The 6,090-nt window shown below is 60.5% G+C and overlaps 1 protein-coding gene across 5 annotated transcripts in view; it reads left to right on the top strand.

Moving 5' to 3' along the window:
• The first annotated feature begins 2,755 nt into the window (after positions 1-2,755).
• Positions 2,756-6,090, top strand: part of C12H1orf159 (chromosome 12 C1orf159 homolog) — a 29,363-nt gene continuing 26,028 nt past the window's right edge. For 4 of the 5 annotated variants that reach the window (XR_004052097.1, XM_010377178.2, XM_030913020.1 and 1 more), the window contains exon 1: positions 2,756-2,884. The gene's annotated coding sequence lies outside the window, so the exon portion shown is untranslated. The remainder of the gene's footprint in view (positions 2,885-6,090) is intronic. The other variant, XM_030913017.1, reaches the window with a different exon arrangement.

Raw genomic sequence — 6,090 nt, 5'->3', positions numbered from 1 at the left:
CCCATCTCGGCCTCCCAAAGTGCTGGGATTACAGGCTTGAGCCACCGCGCCCGGCCAATAGGTTATATTTTAATACAAAAAATGTTAGTGCACAACTTAGTTCCCCAACCTTCCCATACTGAATTTGAAATCTCCGGGGATTAAAGTCCTGTACAGGGACACAAACAGCCCAGTCGGCAGAGGTGGGTGCCCTCAGCCCCAAGACGTCTGTGGGGTCTCTGATGTGATCTGCAGGCACCTGCGACTCATGATGCTTCCCTGTGGCCTTCAGACCTAGCATCCCCACTATAACATGAGTATGGGATTCAGCCCAAGCGGCCCTTAGGGTAGTAAATGTCGTTTCTGTTTTAGTCTAGAGATTGTTGTTCAACTTGATACGACCTTAAGATGTCCTTACGTTTCCACCTGGCCTACTGGAATCCTGCACCCTTTCATGTTCTTGAGAACGTGCACCCCGTGGGATTCCTCAGGAGACTCCAGGGACATCTCGTGTGGCCTCATCTCCCTTCCACAGGGAGAGGACTAGCTATCCACTGCCCGCCTGGCAGACGAGTGAATGCCCAGTGCTCAGGCAGCTGCTGTCAGGTTGGCCCAGGCCGACAGGGGCTCTGCTCCCAGAGGGCGGGTGGGTGCTGGTCTGAGAGCACAGTTCAGCAGGTGCCGGGCGGGCCCTGTTGGGGCCTCCAGCCCGGGCCTGAGGCACACACGCACGTGCACTGCACAGCTTCCCGTAGCCCCAGGGCTTTGCCCTCTTCCCCCGGACAGGGGCCAACGTGTAGAGAGGTGCAGACCACCGTGAGTGAGGGAACAAGGGGCGGGGATGCTCATGCACCAAGCTCCAGCATAAGGACACGATCACCCAGGGTCACAGTCCCAGGCCAAGCCAAGGGGTAAGGACTTGAAACTGACACAGCAGCTTCTGCACCTGTGAAATGAGCTGGGAAACGCTGGTCTTCAGGAAATAGTCAAGAAAGTGGATGCCAGGCACGGTGGCTCACACCTGTAATCTCAGCACTTTGGGAGGGCCAGGCGGGAGGACAGCTTGAGCCCAGGAGTTTGAGACCAGCCTGGGCAAAACAGACCCCTGTCTCTACAAAAAATAAAGAAATATGTGCCAGGCATGGTGGCAAACACCCGTGGTCCCAACTACTCTGGAGGCTGAGGTGGAGGATCGCTTGAGCCCAGGAGGTCCAGGCTGCAGTGAGCCTCGATCACACCACTGCATCCAGCCTGGGCGACAGCGTGACATCCTGTCTCAAACACAAAAACAAAAAGGAAGTGGAAACACGGGCTCAGCTCCAAGATGAGTTGTCGTAGACAACAAGAGCCCGTGGCACAGACTCGACTCCGAGAAGGTGACCGCGACTGTGTCCTCCCCGTGGTCCTCAAACGTCGCCCAGGATAGGTTCCTCTTAATGGGGCCGACACACAGAAGCTGCACGTCCGCGGGCGCATGGCCGGAAACCCTGCAGCTGTCAGCGAACCCCTAGTGCTGGGCGCCCCCGCCCAGGCGTCCCATGGCCAGAGGCACTGGTGGCATCAACTCCTCCACAGAGGCCCCGAGGGAACCCTGGCATGGACCCTCAGGCGAACACTGTCCTTCTAAAGAGAAGACACAAACGTGGCTTCCCCACCTGTCCCCAATACTCCTGTTTAGAAAACATCCTCACGCTCTTAAGATGGCAGCTTTATTTCCATCGAAATCTCTGGCATTTAAACTTGGGAGAGAATCCGGAGGCGGCGTCCACCAAGGGGGAACAGCCCCCAAGAGCACGCAGGACGGGCCTAGGAGCTGCCAGGAGCCAAGGGAGCTGGAGGGTCTGGGGTTTGGGGGGTCTGAGGGTTTGGGGGATCTGGGGGGGTCCTAGGGGTTTGGGGGGTCTGGGGAGGTTGGGGGGCCCCGGGACACCTGCAGCGGCCCCCCACCCTGCGCGCTGGCCCAGCCAGGAGAGGGCCCGGGGACGCCGACAGGACCCAAGCCTTTGACGAGCGGACGGACGCCCCCAGTTCCTTCGGGGAGTTCCTTTAAAGGTGTTCGCCGAAAGCTGCGAGAGCCGCGGGACGCACAGAGCGGTCCTTTTCCTCCGCGGATGGCTCAGAGGCAGAGTCCCGGAGAAACCCACGCGCCCGGCCTGTGGCGCAGCGACGCCACCCGGACCCCGGGACAGCCGACACTCACGGGGTAGCGTCCTGAGGCCGCAGGGCCCTGACCCGCCCGAGATGCGGAGCCCCGGCAGCCCTCCGGGTCCCAGCCATCCTAGCCCCGCACCCGAGCCGGGGTCTCTCCCGCCGCGCTCCGACCCCGGCAGCCGAGGTCCCAGCACAGGCGCCGGCCGCGGACCTCGTGCGCATTTGGCGGCGGCTCGCGAGGCGCTCGGAGCCCTGCGTGGGTCTGGAGGGCGCTGGCTCCGCGCGCCCGCGGCCAAACCTGGGGCAGATGAAGCTGAAGCAGCCAGCCCGGCCGCCCCCAAACGCTCCGCCTCCGCGGAACGCGAAGGACGCCGACTCTTGGGCGGTCGCCCGGGAGACCCCGACGACGCCCCGCCCCGTCTCCCGGCAACGCCAAGCAGCCGGCGCGCGAGGAATCCTGGGGAATGTAGCCCCTCCCTATGGGGGGGGGCGCCCGAAACCTACGCCGGGTCTTCCAGGACTACATTTCCCAGGGCGCTCCGCGCCCCGCCCCGGCACCCCACCCACGACCTCGCGCGACGGTACCACCGGGCGAGGGCGGCTCTCGCGCGGGCCTCCGGGAGTTGTAGTTTTCTGTGGGAGCTGCGGGGCCTCGCGCCGGGGCCGGGGCGGAAGAAAGACTACAAGTCCCAGGGGGCGCGGCGCCGCCGCCTGAGGGCGGGGTGTACGAAAGAGAAACTCGGAGGCCGCCCGGGTGAGTGAGGGGCTGGGGGCGGGCGCGAATGCAGCGGATGGGGGCGTCGGGGTCCGTCTCGGTGGCTGGGTCGGCGTAGGGAGTGCGAGAGGCAGACAAAGGTCGGCGGCCCCGGCCCGGCCCGAGGGACGCCCCCTGCGCGTCCCCCATCGTTCAGCGCGCGGAGAAGCCGTCCTCGCCTGGGCCCGCGTCCTCGTCGCCGCCTCCCAGCAAGCCTGGCCGCGTCCTGTTGGGGAGAGGCGCCCAGGCCGAGCGGGACGCCTGGGGAGGGGAAGGGGCGTCTGAGGAGGGAAGGGGGAGCCCGGGGAGGGGCGGAGAGGGGGTCCCTGGGGAGGGGAGGGGTTCCCGGGACAGGGGAGGGGGTCCCTGGGGAGGGGACGGGACGGACACCCGGGAGAAGAAAGGGGGCGCGCTCGCCTCTCCTTCACCACAGCCGGGAGTGGGGGCCCCGGCGGTCCTCGGTGTCCTAGAAGTCGGCCACGATTCGGGTCTTTTTCCCGCGAGGCTTTAGGATTTATTTTTTGTCCGTTTGTCACCTGTAGTAGCCAAGGGCTAGTGGGGGTGCAGTTTTTCAGGAGCGCATCGTTGCGGTGGCAGCGAGTCGATGTTTGAGTTTGGGTGTAATTTAAGCCCAGGTGTTCGGGTGCATTTCTTACCGCGTTTCAAAGCAAACGCGGCTTCTTCCCTGGGAAACTACTTTGTGATTGAATTCTTACCCGCCTCGTCCTGTTAAGTTTCAGGATGTCAAACTTGGCACCCTGTTTTTGGTTTTCGTTTTTCTTAGTATTACCACAGTGTGCAGAAAAGGCAGAGCTGCGTCTTCCTCTTTTATTTTTCCGTAGGTTACTGCACAGGTGGTGTTTGGTTACATGGGTAAGCTTTTTAGTGGTGATTTGTGAGAGATTTTGGTGAACCCATCACCCGAGCAGTACAAACTGCAACCTATTTGTAGTTTTTTATTCTTCGCCCTCTCCCACCCTTTCCTCGAGTCCATTGTATCATTCTTAGGCGTCTTCCTGTTTCCTGATGGCTTCACCTGGGAAACCCTTGCCCTCGCAGAGGGCGACGATTCCGAGCCCCGGAGTAGGGGCGGCCGCCCGGGACGTTCAGTGATGCGCCCAGTTACTCAGGTTTCCGTTCCCCGTTTGCGTTCAGCCAGGATCCGTCACGGCCACGTTGTTTTTAACGTACATGTTTATGGATTATACAGAAACGTTCTTTTCCTGACACACACACATCCCGCCCCCAGTACTCCTCTTAAAAGCCGGTCAGGCAGGCGTCTCCACGCGCAGTCACCTCAGCGCTAGGGTCCACAGGCAGCATCCCGGGAACCCCCGAGATACCTCCCAGCCCCTCCCTGCCCTGCCACTGCTCTCCACCTTAGCTTTGACTTACTGGGTAACTCATTTAAAGAACAGGTGTGGATGCTGGGGTGTGAGATCGCTTGAGACCAGCCTGGGCAACATAGGGAGACCCCGTCTCTATAAAAAATACAAAATATTATCCAGGCATGGTGGCAAGCGCCTGTGGCCGTTAAAGTAGGTTGCTAGTCAGACATGAGCAGGGCAGAAGAGGGGCCCCCCTCTACCAGGGACATTTGGCTGGTAAGTGAAGGCGGCCTTGGCCGGGCGTGGTGGCTCACGCCTGTAATCCCAGCACTTTGGGAGGCCGGGGAGGGGGTGGAGGGGGTGGGTGGGCGGGTCACAAAGCCAGGAGTTCGAGACCAGTCTGGCCAATATGGTGAAACCCCGTCTCTAATAAAAATACAAAAATTAGCTGGGCTTGGTGGCCTGCGCCTGTAGTCCCTGCTACTCGGGAGACTAAGGCAGGAGGGAATTGCTTGAACCCGGGAGGGGGAGGTTGCAGTGAGCCAAGATCACGCCATTGCACTGCAGTCTGGGTGACAGAGCGAGACTCCGTCTCAACAACAACAACAACAAAAAAAAAAGAAGGCCTAGAGGGAGCGTGGGCACAACTCCAGTAAACTGCACATACTTCCTCCCAAGCGCCGGCAGCTGTGCGTGTGGATGGCCTACCCCGAGGGAAGAACCGGGAGAAGTAACACACCCCGGAAGCCTGCCAGTAGAAGACCCTAAGTCAAAGGTCAAACCACGCACTTGATCTCTCAGGTCTCCCGCCTGGCCCTCTTCCAAGAGTGCTTTACTTCCTTTCATTCCTGCTCTAAAGCTTCTTCATAAACTGTTGCTCCTGTTGTAGAACTGCCTGGGTCTCTTCTGCCTCCTGCCGCTCAAATTGTTTCTTCGGAGGAGGGAAGAATTGAGGTTCACTGCTGCTAACGTGCTTTGGTGTCAGCAGTGGGATATGTTCTGCCACTAACAGTCCCAGCTACTTGAGGGACTGAGGCAGGAGGATCACTTGAGCCCCGGAGGTGGAGGCTGCAGTGAGCCGAGATCACAATGATGCACTCCAGCCTGTTTCACAAAGAAAAGAAAGAGCCACCTCTTCTCACCACTCTGGCTGAGGATTGCGTGTGCTGAGATGGAGCGTGGAGCTCAGGTGAGCTCTGTTACCTGCAGAATGTATCTGAGTCTTGGCACCAAAGTATGTTAGCGGCGGCCTCAAATCTCGCCACTTCAGAAGAAAAAATAAGGTGGAAGGACATGAGGCAGAAGGAGAGACTGAGGCAAGTTTTAGAGCAGAAGTGAAAGTTGAAGCTTTAGAGCAGGAATGAAAGGAAGTACCCTTGGAAGAGGGCCAGGCTGGCGCTGTGAGAGATCAGGTGAGCGGCTTCACCTTTTGACTTGGGGTTTTATACGCTGGCAGGCGTCTGGGGTCTTGCGCTCCTTCTTCCCTGATCCTTCCTCAGGGTGGGCTGTCCACCCACGCAGCAGCCTGCTGCACGTGGGAGGGAGCATGTGCTGTGCGTTCCCTGGAGGGAGGGAGCATGCCCGGTGTGGTCACTGGAGGGCGGGAGCAAGCGCCATGTGGTCACTGGAGGGAGGGAGCGTGTGCCGTGTGGTCACTGGAGGGAGGGAGGATGCACCGTGTGTTCACTGGAGGGAGGGAGCATGCCCGGTGTGGTCACTGGAGGGCGGGAGCAAGCGCCATGTGGTCACTGGAGGGAGGGAGCATGCGCCCTGTGGTCACTGGCGGGAGGGAGCATGCCCTGTGTGGTCACTGGCGGGAGGGAGCGTGCGCCGTGTGGTCACTGGAGGGAGGGAGGATGCCCGTGTGTTCACTGGAGG

This window comes from Rhinopithecus roxellana, chromosome 12 (genome assembly GCF_007565055.1).
Source record: "Rhinopithecus roxellana isolate Shanxi Qingling chromosome 12, ASM756505v1, whole genome shotgun sequence".
NCBI lineage: Eukaryota > Metazoa > Chordata > Mammalia > Primates > Cercopithecidae > Rhinopithecus > Rhinopithecus roxellana.
Note: the sequence above shows the minus strand (reverse complement) of the source record. Positions and strands in the feature narration are given on the sequence as shown.